This window comes from Acipenser ruthenus, chromosome 15, assembly GCF_902713425.1.
Source record: "Acipenser ruthenus chromosome 15, fAciRut3.2 maternal haplotype, whole genome shotgun sequence".
NCBI classification, from domain to species: Eukaryota; Metazoa; Chordata; class Actinopteri; order Acipenseriformes; family Acipenseridae; genus Acipenser; species Acipenser ruthenus.
This window is the reverse complement of record NC_081203.1, coordinates 7,818,275-7,833,285: the sequence shown is the minus strand read 5'-3', so window position 1 is coordinate 7,833,285 and position 15,011 is coordinate 7,818,275. Positions and strand designations below refer to the sequence as shown.

Genomic DNA, 15,011 nt, shown 5'->3' with positions numbered 1-15,011 from the left:
ACATCCACATTTAGAAATGCAGGCCGGTGTGTATTTAGTCCTGGCCTGGTCTCAAGTCGTGATAGCTCGTATATCTGGTAGTGGTGTGAGGTAGACCAGTATTTCTCAAAGTGAGGTTCAGGGATCCCTGGGGGTCCGCAAAGGTTCCCAAGAAAATCTGGAACCTTCTGTTTTGTAAAACATATATTAAATATACACTGTTGTGGTGCGAGAGTTTGCAGACAATATACATTAAATATCTACTTTCAGTGCTGTACAGCTTTTCTTTGTTGTTTGTTGTTTGACTTTTTAAAATCCCCCCCAAAAACTGGTGATGAGCATGAAAATCAAGTGTGAAACCCCCTCTGCACCCCCTAGTTCCCTGCGTTGTTATATCCCTTTTGTATGCAATTCTACAAGGGATTTCTGTCTGTAGCGTGACCAAAGGGAGCATGTAACGTAAACTAGGTTCACTGCTAAATTCGTGCCTCCTACCTGCCAGAAACTGCAGGAATCGAGTAATATTTCGGTTGATTTGTAAGAATTTGTCTGCAAAATGTCAGTTTCGAAATAGGGCTAAACAGATAAAAGTGCCTAGAAATTTTAAATTCTTTACTACAATTTATTTTGCATTTACCGTACCTAGATATACTGGAAGAAACTGCTATTAGGCATTACAAAAGCATTGCCTGTTACTTTTGTATCGATAACACCAAAGACTGCTTTGTTAGATTCTCATACAGTAATGATTTCCATTACACGAGAGTAGATGTTAAGACTTCATGCTGATTTGAACTCGGCTCTCGCCAAGATAAGCACCAACTAAGACGTAGCTTTACAGTAAACTAATGTGATCCATATGCGTCTCCATCCATTTACGTTTCCTTCCATATGATGATGTAGATATCCTTCTGTCTGGTGTTAATGGCTGAAGTGTAATGCTGGCTCCAGGGATCAGCTTATTTTGCCTCCCTGGCGCATCAGCACACACAACGGCTGCGATGCTGGCTCCGGGGATCAACCAAAGTGCGGCCTCCCCAGCGCATCAGCATGACAACCGTCTGGATTGAGCTAAGTAGGGTACATCTCTGGGGTTTTCAAGTGGGCACCTTCCATCCTCAGTGTTTCGTCGACTAGCCCACGACACCTCAAGAGGGCTCGACGGTGATTCTGGCGTCCCAGCATCACCCCCCTCCGTCCCCCACTCAACTCAGCCCAGCTTACTTACCTGTCCCCAGCCAGAATCTTTCCGTCTTAACCACAGCCAGTTGCTGCTCCTCTCTGCTGCTTCAGATAAGTTCTTCACTGTGCGACGCAACTCTTGGCCACTGAATCCGACGTCTCTGAGAAACCGGGTTGTAGAGTGTGCCACAAATCCTCGACAACCCACTTCCACTGGGTAAACCCGAACTCTCCATCCTCGCTGTTCCGCTTCAGTGGCTAGTTCAGCATACCGCAGTTTCTTCCTCTCATACGCCTCATCTACAGCATCCTCCCATGGCACTTTTAACTCTACCAGGTGAACAAGGTGTGCTGATCCAGACCACAAGACAATATCTGGTCGAAGGTTAGTGGTGGCAATCTCAGGTGGAAAAATAAGCCGTTGACCAACATCTGCCAGCATATTCCAGTCTCTAGCAGCTTCCAGTTGTCCTGGGCGAGGATTGGTTTTAACACCTTTTCTTGGTGGTTGCTCTCCTGGGCGGAGGAATGTTGTCTTTTGTGTGTAATGTTTTGATGGAACAGGTGGCAACTTATTGGTCATGTTACGCTTGTCTTCCAATGCTAAGGCCAAACATCGCAGCACCTGGTCATGGCGCCAAGTAAACCGTCCTTGGCTAAGAGCCACCTTACATCCTGTCAAAATGTGCCTTAATGTTGCAGGTGATGAACACAAAGGACATGAGAGATCCTCTCCTACCCAGAGGTTTAGGTTCTGTGGTGATGGGAGAACATCATATGTTGACCTGATGAGGAAACTGATCCTGCTCTGTTCCATTGACCATAGGTCTTGCCAGCCAATCTTGCGTTGTTCCACACTCTCCCATCTCATCCATTCTCCCTGTTTGGCCTGGGAAATGGCCTTTATACACCTCATCCTCTCCTCCTGCTTTTGCACCTCGTTGACTACCAGCTTCCTTCTTTGAGCTGGGGCCGCCTTGTGCCATGTAGGAGGAGTTGAACTGAAACCAAGACCCCCTCTTCCATGCTGAACTTGCCCCATGATATCACCAATTCGAAGGGCAGCCTTTGCATCTTCCACAGCTTTCTTTGCCGCCCACTTTCTTCCAGTTTTCAACACAGGTGCTGCCTCCCTTACGCATTTATCGCGTGACTCTACTAATGTCATTTCCAATCTGACCTTGGCGCACTTAAACTCCTCGGTTAGAGCAGAGACTGGTAGCTGCAGTATTCCTTTACCATAAAGTCCCACTCTGCTGAGGCAGCGTGGAACTCCCAACCATTTCCTGATGTATGAACTGATTAAAGCTTCCAGCTTCTCTACTGTTGTCAAAGAAACCTCGTACACAGTCAGTGGCCACAGCAACCTCGGCAGTAGACCAAACTGAAAGCACCAGAGTTTTAGTTTACCTGGTAGAGCGCAGCTGTCTATGCTCTTCAACCCTTCCACTGCTTGTTGTCTAACTTCTCCCACACGAACTGTGTCCTTTAGATCCCCGTCGTACCATCTCCCAAGACTCTTCACTGGCTTCTCAGACACTGTTGGTATTGCCTCACCATTAATGAAGAATGTTTTATCTACTACTTTGCCTTTAATTATAGAGATGCTCCTTGATTTAGTGGGCTTGAATTGCATTCGTGCCCATTCAATGTTATTGGTTAATTTGCCCAATAATCGATTAGTGCAGGCTACTGTTGTAGTCATGGTTGTCATGTCATCCATGTATGCTCGAATTGGTGGTAGTCGCATTCCAGAAGCCAAGCGCTCTCCTCCTACTACCCATTTTGATGCCCTAATGATTACTTCCATTGCCATGGTAAAAGCCAGTGGAGAAATGGTGCATCCTGCCATTATTCCAACCTCTAGGCATTGCCATGTAGTGCTGAATTCTGAAGTTGAAAAACTGAATTGCAAATCTCCAAAATAGGCTTTCACTAAATTTGTTATTGTCATCGGTACACTGAAAAAATCAAATGCTGCCCAAAGTAGTTCATGTGGCACTGAACCATATGCATTAGCCAAATCCAGGAATGTCACATGGAGCTCCTTCCTCTCCTTTTTAGCTGATTGAATTTGTTGCCAGATCACATTGATGTGTTCTAAGCAACCTGGGAAACCTGGAATGCCCGCTTTTTGTATTGAAGTGTCAATGAAGCAGTTCTTTAATAGGTAAGCTGACAATCTCTGAGCAATAATGCTGAAGAAAATCTTGCCTTCTACGTTTAATAGGGAAATGGGACGAAACTGACTGATGCTTGTAGAATCTTTTTCTTTAGGTATAAAGACTCCACCTGCTCGGCGCCATGCTCTTGGTACAACCTGTTTTTCCCATGCCACTTTCATCAATTTCCACAGAATTCGTAGAACTCCTGAAGCACTCTTGTACACTCTGTACGGAACTCCATTAGGCCCTGGAGATGATGAAGCCCTTGCTTTTTTCACAGCTTGCTCTATTTCTTTCCACTTAGGTGCACAGTCCTCCATTTGGTATTCTGGTGGATTGATAGGTGGGATGTCTGACGGAATTGACATAGGCTCCTGCCTTTTTAAATCTGTATGTGTTTCCTCCAAATATCTCTCCAGCTCAACCTTAGATGCTTTTAGTGTGCCATTCTTCTCACTGGTGAATAACTTCTTTACAAATTTAAATGGGTCTTTATAAAAGTTAGCTCTCGCACGCTCCTTCTTTTTGTAGCGTTTCCGTAGGCGCTCAGCTCTGCGCAATGTTGCAAGCTTATCTTTTATGACCCTTTGTAAGAGATTGAGTCCCTCCTTCTGACTTTGTTCTGCTCTTCTCCATTGGTTCCTCAGCTGTCTCCTTTCTCTAACTAAGCGTTCAATCTCCTGCTGCCGTCTAGACTTTCCAGGAAAGTCTCCTGCTGCCGTCTAGAACTGCAGGAATCGAGTAATATTTCGGTTGATTTGTAAGAATTTGTCTGCAAAATGTCAGTTTCGAAATAGGGCTAAACAGATAAAAGTGCCTAGAAATTTTAAATTCTTTACTACAATTTATTTTGCATTTACCGTACCTAGATATACTGGAAGAAACTGCTATTAGGCATTACAAAAGCATTGCCTGTTACTTTTGTATCGATAACACCAAAGACTGCTTTGTTAGATTCTCATACAGTAATAGAAAGGAAGCCTATGTCTTGGACTTGGATGAATGCAGGAATTAAAACTTAAATGTGAAATGCATGCCAGACAAGCCTAGAGTGCATTGTAATTCAAATGTATCTGTGCTGCAAAGTCATGCGACATGGTTCAGCACCTTATCATAGCATTCTCTTACATTGTGTACTTTGCTATATTCTTCCCATTCCCATTAGGAAATGCAGAAATAGTCCTGTAGAGACATGTGCCCGCAGCAGAATGTTATTAGCATGTTTGCCTCAGTATAGTTTTCAGGGAAGTAGGCAGATGGTACTGGAGTGTCTCAATGAACCCCTCAAGGATTTGCAGTTGGTTTCCACTCCACAGCTCTATCAGTGGAGCAGCATAACAACGAACAATCTCCACAGAGCGCCTTTCATGGCAAGGTCATCTCAGAGGCACTCTGCATTCGGGGTAGAACGACTACTCATTTGACAGTCAAGGTAAAAGTAATCGCTACTTAAAAAAATATTACTACATCCTGTATTTGATCATGTCTGGTGGTTTATTTATAAAATGACTGTGCTGTTTGTATACTGTATTTTAAAACTGCTTTTTATAAGTTATATGATGGGTTCAGTCCATATGAACCCGTGTACACAGTTTTTTCACAAGCATGTGATGGGCGATTGATTAGTCAACGACTAGTTTCTGAGGTTGACTGTCACTATTCTATTCGATTAGTCGAGTCAGCTATTCAGAGCTGCCCCTACACCACATACATACATACATACATACATACATACATACATACATAATAACAACAAACAATGAAGACTGTGCCACATTTATATTATGTATAGGTACGGAGCTACCGAATTCACGATTTCGCAGAAATTGGGAAATTGAGGGGTCACCCCAAAATTTACCTCTTTAGTGCACACCACAAGCAACGCAAACTATGTATTTTCATTCTATAGACAATCTTCTTTATTCCATCGCTGTCCTGTGTGCATTGCACTTAAACAAAAGTAATGTGTGTTTTTATTCTCACAATACATGAGGTGACCCGTCATCATCCTTTACATCATTACCATTGACTTTAACATTCTTATACAAGGTGTCCACTATCTAACTCTGTATAGTGTAATACAATTCTTAAAAATTACAGCAATACAAAGAAGCAGATGTAGTAAGACCTCCTCTTCCACTACGCAGTTGTTGCTGTGCTCTCCCGGATCTACCTTCTCATCCCCCTCAGCCAAGCAAACTTCAAACAGTAGCAGCAACTCGGTCTATACTTGCTAATGTGCTGTTCACTTAAATAGTTGTGTTGTTATTGCAAACTTGAATTGCTATTTCAACCCCCTGTGCAACTGTCATTTGTTAGAGGTGTTCTGGTCACTTACTCACAGTTGCCAGAATGCAGTAGAATCAAGAAGTAGTTTTGTAAAATCAAAAGGACAAAGGAATATTTGAAGTCAATATTTCACAATGTGTTGCTGTGCAGTGGAGACAGTTTTGTTTTGTAAACACAGCTTTGAGCTTTCTCAAATTCAGAAGTGACTCATCAGGCAAATAAATAATTGAATTTCCCATAAAAAATGAATAAGAGAAACAACTGTGTATAACAAAATAGTTATGCCAAAAACAACTGGTTTAAAATCTGTGCCAGGCCTAACGCTTTATTTCCATTTTCCAATGTGTCACGTTTTATTTGGATTATAGCACCATCTGTCATTGCAAGTACAGCACGAGGGGGTATTTACATGCAAATTGACTACATCCTATGGATACTGTGCTATGTCAGTTTCTTGAAATTAAAAACAGCTCCTTCTTCAGTGGAGGCCGGCCTGTTATTCTGAAGTGTAAGAAACGTGAGAGTCATCAGACAGATTTATCATTTGCATAAAATTCAGTAATCATAGATCCCAGTAATCTTTGTGCACCTTTCCTCCTGTGATATTTAAGCATACCTGAAGGATTGATTGTTTAAATGTTCTTAAATCCTCTTTAACTACTAATTACTAATTTAAAAACGAATTACTTTAACGTCCTTATCTTGTAAATTGTTAGAGGTAAGGACTCAAATGATGTTAAATCATTCAAAATTGAGACTTATTTTATAGATTGGCCTGTCAACAGTTTAGGCCTGTGTATTTCCATGTTATAGTGCAGGTCTGTTTTTACTTGGCCTTTGTAACTGCTTGGGCCAGTGTTATTATACCAGTAGTTTGTGTGTATTTATGCACAACGCTTTGAGGTGTCTCAACACTTTAAAAGTCAGAACTTGTTGTTATTTCGAATTGATATTTTCAGAGTTATAGATTTCAATTTGACCCGTGACATAATATGGGGCCATATTGTGATCTTGTGAATTTGTTTTTCGAGATTATAAAACAGAAACGCTTTTAGACACTTACTTTACATTTGATGTTCTGTTATTATACAGATCTATAATGTACTGTAGGTGTTATCCAATAAAAGATGACCCTTTAGAGGTTTTTATCAGAACCTCTTCTGAGAGACAATCTGAGGTAGTCCTTTCATATTTGCAGCGTTACATAAACAGGAAATGCGTCTGTGACACTGACCTCTTGCCCGATGTCATGTTTCAAGGTTTCTGGCAGCACACTCTGAGATATGTTACTCTTGCTTCATACATGGCTATGAAAATAGCACACGATTCTCTCAGTCACGCTCCCTTACCAATACATTATACCTGTGGAGCTGCTATTTATACAGGTTTACAAGGCAACAACAATATGGAAGTATTTTACACAACACCTTTCACACAGGTAAACAGTATGGACAATCTGAACCAAGTAATGTTTGTGTTCATGTTTGATCCACTACCTGGCTTTAGTTTACCATTAAATACATGTGGTGATAATTGCCCTGGAAACGCAGCTATAATATAAATATTATTTTCTTACCTAGCTGGCGCAGACACCCCAAGGCTCAAAGGCCATGAAGCTAATGAAATAGGCCAGTAAGTCTTGCCTCTAATGCAACGCAAGGGAGGGGTGAGTTACGTGGGTATCTGTGTTTTTGGTAGGTTACAATGAGACGGCGAAGTGTGTAGGCACTGTCCCTCCTCCTGAACTTCAGTTTATAAACTTCATTTATAGTACCAACACAATATCCTCCAAGTTCTGGGATAGATGAATAATGGCAGAACTGGGGACATTGTTAGCCCAGTTTACCCCATTGAGATTCCTTCCCCCTTGTCTTGCAGCTACAGAAGAGGTGCTGGAGTAAGTCAGATGCCAAGCTGCACATATTTAAGCGTTGCTGTCCGTCGCAGTGGTCATTTCCAGCTAGATCATTAACTAACCAGGTGACAGTTAATGAAAGACAAGGGCAGAGGATATTAATCCTTTTATAAACCGAACAAACATCATTGGTATGAGGATATTTTTACACATCATGTGTATGAGGATATTTTTTAAATGTGTTTTATATTTTGCTTCTTGAAAGTTATTTCGGCGTTTCTAACATTTAGAAACTTGAGTACGTAATATTTTCACATTTATCAAATGTGCGAATATTAAGTAAAGTGCAGTCCATTTATAAGAATCACATCCATCCCGGGTGTTTTGATTCTTATAAGCAGATGATTCTTAAAAGCGGACCGATATGATTACTGTGGTGCAGAATCAAATTTAGCATGAGAATGATAAGAGCGTGTTCCCTGGCTGCAGTGTAATGGGTTGACCACTAGATGTCACCCGTTCCTGCATGTATGCACGCCCACGAAAAATCCAGAGCTGCTTTCCTTAACAAATTAAGGATAATAATCCTTAAGGCTGCAGAATCCTATTTTACTACAGTATACTTGAAAAGTGATTGTCTCGTGAGGGTGGCTAGTTTAAATGCCGTGTGGTGTTACATGTAATGGTATTTTACTGTCAGGACTACCACTGCCTTTAAGCATATGTGGCTTACTTATTTTCAGTTACGATGCAGATCTTACAGTTTTTCACTAAGCGGAGACACAAAGCTCTGCAATCTCACCTCCTCCTCCTCCTCCTCCTCATCGCGCCACATGACCACACAATAACACTGCTGCACTCGGTATGTATTCAATGAATGTGTATTCACTTTATTAAAACACATTTTCAGAACACAAAAAACATACCTGCACAATGCAGTGACACAGTCACCGTTTGATTACAAACGTGTCCATTGTTTGCTGCCTCATTGCTGCGTATGTGCCTAATCACGCGAGATGTGACCAAATTCAAAAACAACTTTATTGGCTGTACACGTCATTGCACTTGATACAGTACCGTATTACATGTAGTCAGTTTGCCCCCAAATGATTGTTATAAGCAGATTGCTAGATTCTTACAAGCAGATTATTTTACATTGGTTAGTATAGGAATGATTTGGTCCCAGTGGTTTTGATCACTATATGTGGTTGATTCTTATATCAGTGATTCTTATAAACAGAGTGCACTGCACTTGGTTTGCTCTCACACTGGGCACAGATATCAGAAGTTGTATTTTTAATGCATTTAGCTACCTGGCATTGTTTTCTGTTGCGTGTGTCACTTGATGGCTACGCACTATATCCAGGTTGAGCCGCGTTTCCCTGCCACTTTGTAGTTTTCTGATCAAAATGTTTCTGCTAAAGCTCCGTGGCTAGCATCAAGATGAAATCTCCCCTGCTGATATTTTCCCTGGTGCATTCCTTGTACAAAACAAAGGAATTGATGGCTGCCATGTCCAGTACATTGTAAAATATAGTAACTGGACACCACAGATTGCTTTCACTGAGTACTAAGTTTTGCGCAGATGGTGGAAGCTCTCTTCTCGCTTTGTTCACTGTTCCAACCAGGTTCCAACTGTTTTGCTAATTACAGCGAAATCAAAAGATTGTCATTGGAAACATTCATCCCTTTTCCTAAGTACGGTTACATCATCCTAAGTACCACATTGTCAACCAATCTCTGACCAGCTGTCAGAGATAGACTGGGGGTAGATTTTCAAAGGCGACTAAGGACTTTAGACAGGTGTAACTCAACTTTAGGAGGCTGTGTGGTCCAGTGGTTAAAGAAAAGAGCTTGTAACCAGGAGGTCCCCGGTTCAAATCCCACCTCAGCCACTGACTCATTGTGTGATCCTGAGCAAGTCACTTAACCTCCTTGTGCTCCGTCTTTCGGGTGAGACGTTGTTGTAAGTGACTCTGCAGCTGATGCAAAGTTCACACACCCTAGTCTCTGTAAGTCGCCTTGGATAAAGTGTCTGAGCCTTGACTGCTCCCAGTGGGAATGTAGCATTGAGTTCGTATTTCTCTCTATTAAATAGAAGTCTAGTACTTGTCACACACGTTACTGTAAATAGAATCAGCTACAAGTTAGGGCACTTCGGGCCCCCCATTTACAAAAGGGCATTACATGTAGCTGTAAAGTTGTGATATAAAAAGTACAATTTGTATTTGCTTATGAGAATATATGTGTATTTCTAAAAGATATTTTGACAATCTCATCTAAGACAGGAATGACATTTGTAAGCTAAACCCCTGCTGTGTTGGTCAGCCAGACTTAAGCGGATTATAAATTGGGAGAACTGTCTTACAAAAGATTCCTGCTGTGAAGAGCAATCAGGTGTGACTTTGTTAACCCTATGCTGCCTACGGAGAATGGCCATATTTGGTCATGCATATGATAACTTTGTGTTTAAGCGCTTGTAGGAACCTCAAATCAGAAATTAAACCCCAATACACCTACAGAAAGGCATCAAGTAGATCTCTCCAGTGATGTCATTTATTTTGTTGTGGGGCGAATTTTTATTTTTTTTCCATATGAGCTACACCTCCCAAAAAATTATTGAAATATGAAAAATAATAAATAATATTTAAAAAATTGGCAATTTCAACCTCTTTCCATGTGTTATATAAAAAAAACTTAGAGCATATTGTAGCTGCACAATTTTCCAAGGATTTCAAATCTGAAATCAGAATTGAAATATCTTGTACAGTTGTAGAGAGAGATAAGGTTTTAAAATACATAGTATTTTACAAAAATCAACCTCTGAAATGGCAAAGGCAGACCAGGGCTAAGACTTGCCAAAAAGTGAGATTGGAAACATTATTGCCCTGTTTGAGATACAATGATATTTCAGTATAAAAATAAAGAAACAACACACAAGTTAGCAAGTAATTATTTTATAAAAAAAACAGCATATTACAAATAAAACTTTGATTATTAAGAATTTTATTTGGGAGGGAGGGATAATAAAAAAAAAAACTTCCGTATTGTGCTGTATTTATTTATTTTCACTACCCTGCAGTTGAAGTGCTGAGCTGGGGTTCCTCCAGATCACTCTCCTGCAGCAGCTGTTTATCAAGGAGGTCCTCCTCCATGGCGTCCATGCCCTCGATCTCCTCCTCAGTCAGGGCCCTCCTCCTCTTCAGGGACTGAACCTGATGCTGGAACTGATTGTCTCCATCCATTTTCTGGCTTACATAAAATATTAAAATAAATACCAATTATTATTAATAATAATAATAATAATAATAATAATAATAATAATAATAATAATAATAATAATAATAATTATCCATCCTTTTTCACACACAGAAAAAGTAAAATAATAATAATAATAATAATAATAATAATAATAATAATAATAATAATAATCCATCCTTTTTCACACACAGAAAAAGTAAACTAATAATAATAATAATAATAATAATAATAATAATAATAATAATAATAATAATAATAATACACAGGCACAATAAAAGAGGTAGAAGTCCCTCACTCTGGGTTGTTGGGTGTACAGAGAGAGGAAGTATGTAAGAGAGACAATTGCTACTCGTGCTGGATTTAGACCAGCACGATACTTGTTTGTTCAGTGTATGTTTTGTTTATTGTCTGTTGGTTTTGGCCACTGTGCCGTTTACTTTTGAAACATGTTTTGTTTTGTGTTCAACCTTTTTATTTAATAAGAAACACGCACATCAGCGCTTCATACCTCGCAGTACTGTGTGCGTCTCCTTACTGGTCTGACATCACCACAAGCTATCCGTGACACATGGACGCACAGGGGCGGGGTACACGTCACACCTACTCTTAACCCTTACCGGTCCATTTATTCAGCGCGTCTCGGGCGCTTCAGGTCCAATTTATTTTCACACGGGCAGTTTATTTTAGATGTGCTGTTTTAAAAGTATTTTTTTACAGTAAAAAAGGTTTAAAAGACACTGCATATCAACAGGACACTCAGTACTGCATCTCCAGCCCCACCCCACCCCTTGTTCATAGTAGTGCATACCGATAAATCGTCTCCTGATCACTTGTTTTATCACCAAACTCCTCAATAATGCGATCCAAGTCATTATTTTATTACTATAACATCTAAAAAAAAAGCTCTGCAAATGTCTGTGATATTCTTCGAGAGCTGGATGCAGAAGCAGCTATCTTGTTTTTTTATGTCTGTGTTATCTATGTGGTGCCGGAGCTATCTGTAACTGCTTCTCTCGGCTCCTTTCGGTCTCACTCGGCCATTGAATGGTTTTCTCAGCTTTTTCTGGAGAAAAAACGACTAGAGACCTGTGTTTTACGTCTTTTTGATAATGTCGGACAGGGTCCGACATTGGACCGGAAAGGGAAAATTGCAATGTCGGACCAGGTCCGACATAGGACCGCAAAGGGTTAAAGATCAGAAGATAAGGTAAAACTGTAATCGGATTTAAGAATTAAAAGTGTTTTATTTACCCACTCTATTATTTGTGCCAATGTAATGAAAAATATAATAAAATAAATTATAACATTCATGTTTAATATAACCTGTTATTTACAGGTCATTTTCACTGCTCTATATGAAAACCTTAATGCAAGTAAATGCTGAGTTGTGTGTGTTCGATGTGGAGCAGGAACAGGTTTTAGCCATTTTGCTAAATTGTGTTTCAAGTTGTAGAGATGAAATCTTCCATTTCAAATTCATAATAATTAATTTTCTGTAGCTCTTCGGATCCTACCCATATAGTGTCTGTGTGCAAGTAATGCCTCCATGATTCAGAGATAGATTTCAATAGTTTGCCTAACAGTGGTTAAAGCCTGGTTTCCAAATAACTAATTATCTCTCACTTTAAGGTGCACGCTATGATTATCTCAATTATTCAAAGCAGGGTGCCTCATTTAAATACATTATCATGCATTACCATACACATCACATGTTCATTCTGATTAGACCCTATATAGTATCGCACAGTAAAATCAGTGTACGCCATAATGTGCCCACTATTTCTCACGATAATGAATACAATTGCAATAGTAAATACGGAAATCGTGAACGTGCACACTAATTGCAATTCTGGTGCACCATAATGTTTATTGCCCTTTTGTAAATGAGGCCCTTTGAGTTCAATCAGAGTGTATGGGGTAATCATTCCTCTATACCTCACATTGAGGATTCACTCTGTGGTTCTGTGGCTATTGGAAGAAGCCCTCTTGATGTAGCCACAGAACAGCACAAGCAGTGGATATGTGAGCTATGGATAGAGCTGTATAGTCTCTGAACATAGTTAAATTGTCCCAAGGTTCTTACACTAAAATGCTACTTTGTAAACTGGTCTAGCTTCTTAGTCCTGTTGGTCTGTAACTCATTTTACTCTCTCTGAAAATGGTGTAAATAGCATTTTGGCACAAATCATGATGTGGCCCATAGTTTAGCCTGTAGTAGATGTACATCTGTAGCTGTATCTTTTTGTGGCCTTCAGAACCACTGATGGTTACGCAATCATTTATCACAAATCCAAGGTTCTCAGAATCTAGCTTGTGATCTACAGGTGATGTGCAGCTTGATGTGGTACGCACCAAGAAGTTACTGAACAGACAGTACATTTCAAACACACCATTGGGGAAATTCAATATGTCATTGTTCATGTTGTTCATCTAATACTAAATATTTGCTTTTTCACCATTGTGTAGCATCGCTCTAAACCAGGACCACCCACTCATAAACAGCTGTGAAGGGTCATCCTCATACCTATGCTTTAGGTTGCTGTTTCGATATTGCTGCAAGAATAGCCCAGAGGGATAAACTGTGGGATTCCACTGTGTACAACGGGGTTGGAGATGGGAGTTTGTTGACTGAAGGATTGATCCAGTGGGAATGATTATATATGTAAGGTTTTTTTCATGACAAAAGTAACATTAAAAATGACTTATTTTTTATTTGTAAGTGATAACGGAATGCTTATTTAATATATTCTCACGTAAAATGATATATACAAGTTTAATGCTCTACTGTCTGATAAAGTAAATAATATTGTACTCCATATACTTATCTGCTGTTTTACAAAACTTCAGATTACAGATTCAAGCACAATACCTTCCAGTATCGAGACATCATTCACAATCGGGAATTGAATTAGTCATTAACTTTAACTTCATTTGGGTCATTCTCTAAAATGAGTACATTGTAGACTACCGCTGTATGTTCAACAAGTATGAAGAAAATCTAGGAGGTCACACTTTATTTGCATATTAAACTATATCAATTTATAGTAATAATGATGTTATACCTTTTACTTGTCGTTAAAGGACTGATGTGGTAACATTATGTAATTTACTCTAAAATGCCAGAATGTTTCTATTAATTCCATATAAAGTTGTGTACTCTGAATATTTAAGAAATCCTATATTTCTCAGAAAAGTGGTCAATGTAAGAGTTGTAAGTAGCCCTTTTAGCTACAATGTCGGCCACATTGATAAAATGGTTACCCTTTGTTTTCCAGGTGGCACTGCATAACTGCTATTAAACAAGCATTTGAAATACATTTACAAAAACAGTATTCAAAAATCCAGTAACGGCTGGTTTCATAGACCCTGATTACTACTATTCTTGGTCTGCCTTGCCTAAAATAACATTAGGTAATCCAAGATGAGTGCTAATATAGGTCTGTGAAACCAGCCATACATGTTTGACTTTGTAAGCAATCAATAATGCGTCTGCGTACAATTCCAAGCCAATTGCAAGACAGAAATGTTGTAAATACATATTAAAAATGGTTTGATCTAGAAAGCTAAGGTTTTACATAATAAAAAAAAGGTAATCTAAAAATTAAGGGAAGTTAGTGACTCCAGGGTAATGTGTTAGAAGACAATATTTAGTAACAGTATAAAATAGTTCCATAAGTTTAATTTCCAGCTTATTCTTTGGTGGGTGTTTTTCAGGTCCCTTGAAGTAAAGTGATACTAAATGAGTGTGCCTTTTGAGAAAGAAAATAGATATTTCAGGAAGTGTAAAGTAGACTTCCTGTACCTTGACCTTGTTATCTTAGAATTGTGATTGAGGGTTTTGAAGTTATGGATGGTTTCTTGAAGTATACTGATACACGTTTGGCATCTTGGTTTGTTGTAAGGTGTAGTTCCTTGGTTGTTGTCAGTCCTAATATTGGTTTTACATTGAGGGGTTGTCGATAAGCTGTAGAGGGGTTCTGGGAACATTTGCTTGAGTTTATTGCAGTAGATCTGTGATTATTTTGAAGCGCTGGGTTGTATCTAAGTGTGTCCGATTCATTTTTGTTTTTTTATTTTACATTGTAACTGATTTTCTGTCTGTATTATCCTGGCGTGTTCTATTTGTTCTCCTGTTTGTGCGTGTCTCCTCGATCGCTGAGTCTTTCTTTAAGGTTGCCGAGATGGTTATTTTTAACATGTGTGGTTGTAATGTCTTACAGTCTCCGGTCGAAGCTGGTTTGGTTCTGATAACTGGTGGTAGGTTTGTGGTACAGGAAGAT

General features: G+C 39.5%; 1 protein-coding gene across 2 annotated transcripts in view; it reads left to right on the top strand.

Moving 5' to 3' along the window:
* The window catches only part of LOC117396982 (protein FAM163B), a 49,194-nt gene that overhangs the window by 11,565 nt on the left and 22,618 nt on the right, over window positions 1-15,011 (top strand). Inside the window, exon 1 of one of the 2 annotated variants that reach the window (XM_058987105.1) lies at window positions 4,676-4,758. The exons of the other annotated variant lie outside the window; for it this stretch is intronic. The gene's annotated coding sequence lies outside the window, so the exon portion shown is untranslated. Of the gene's footprint in view, window positions 1-4,675; window positions 4,759-15,011 lie in introns of those variants that run through there. 2 annotated transcript variants of the gene reach the window in all.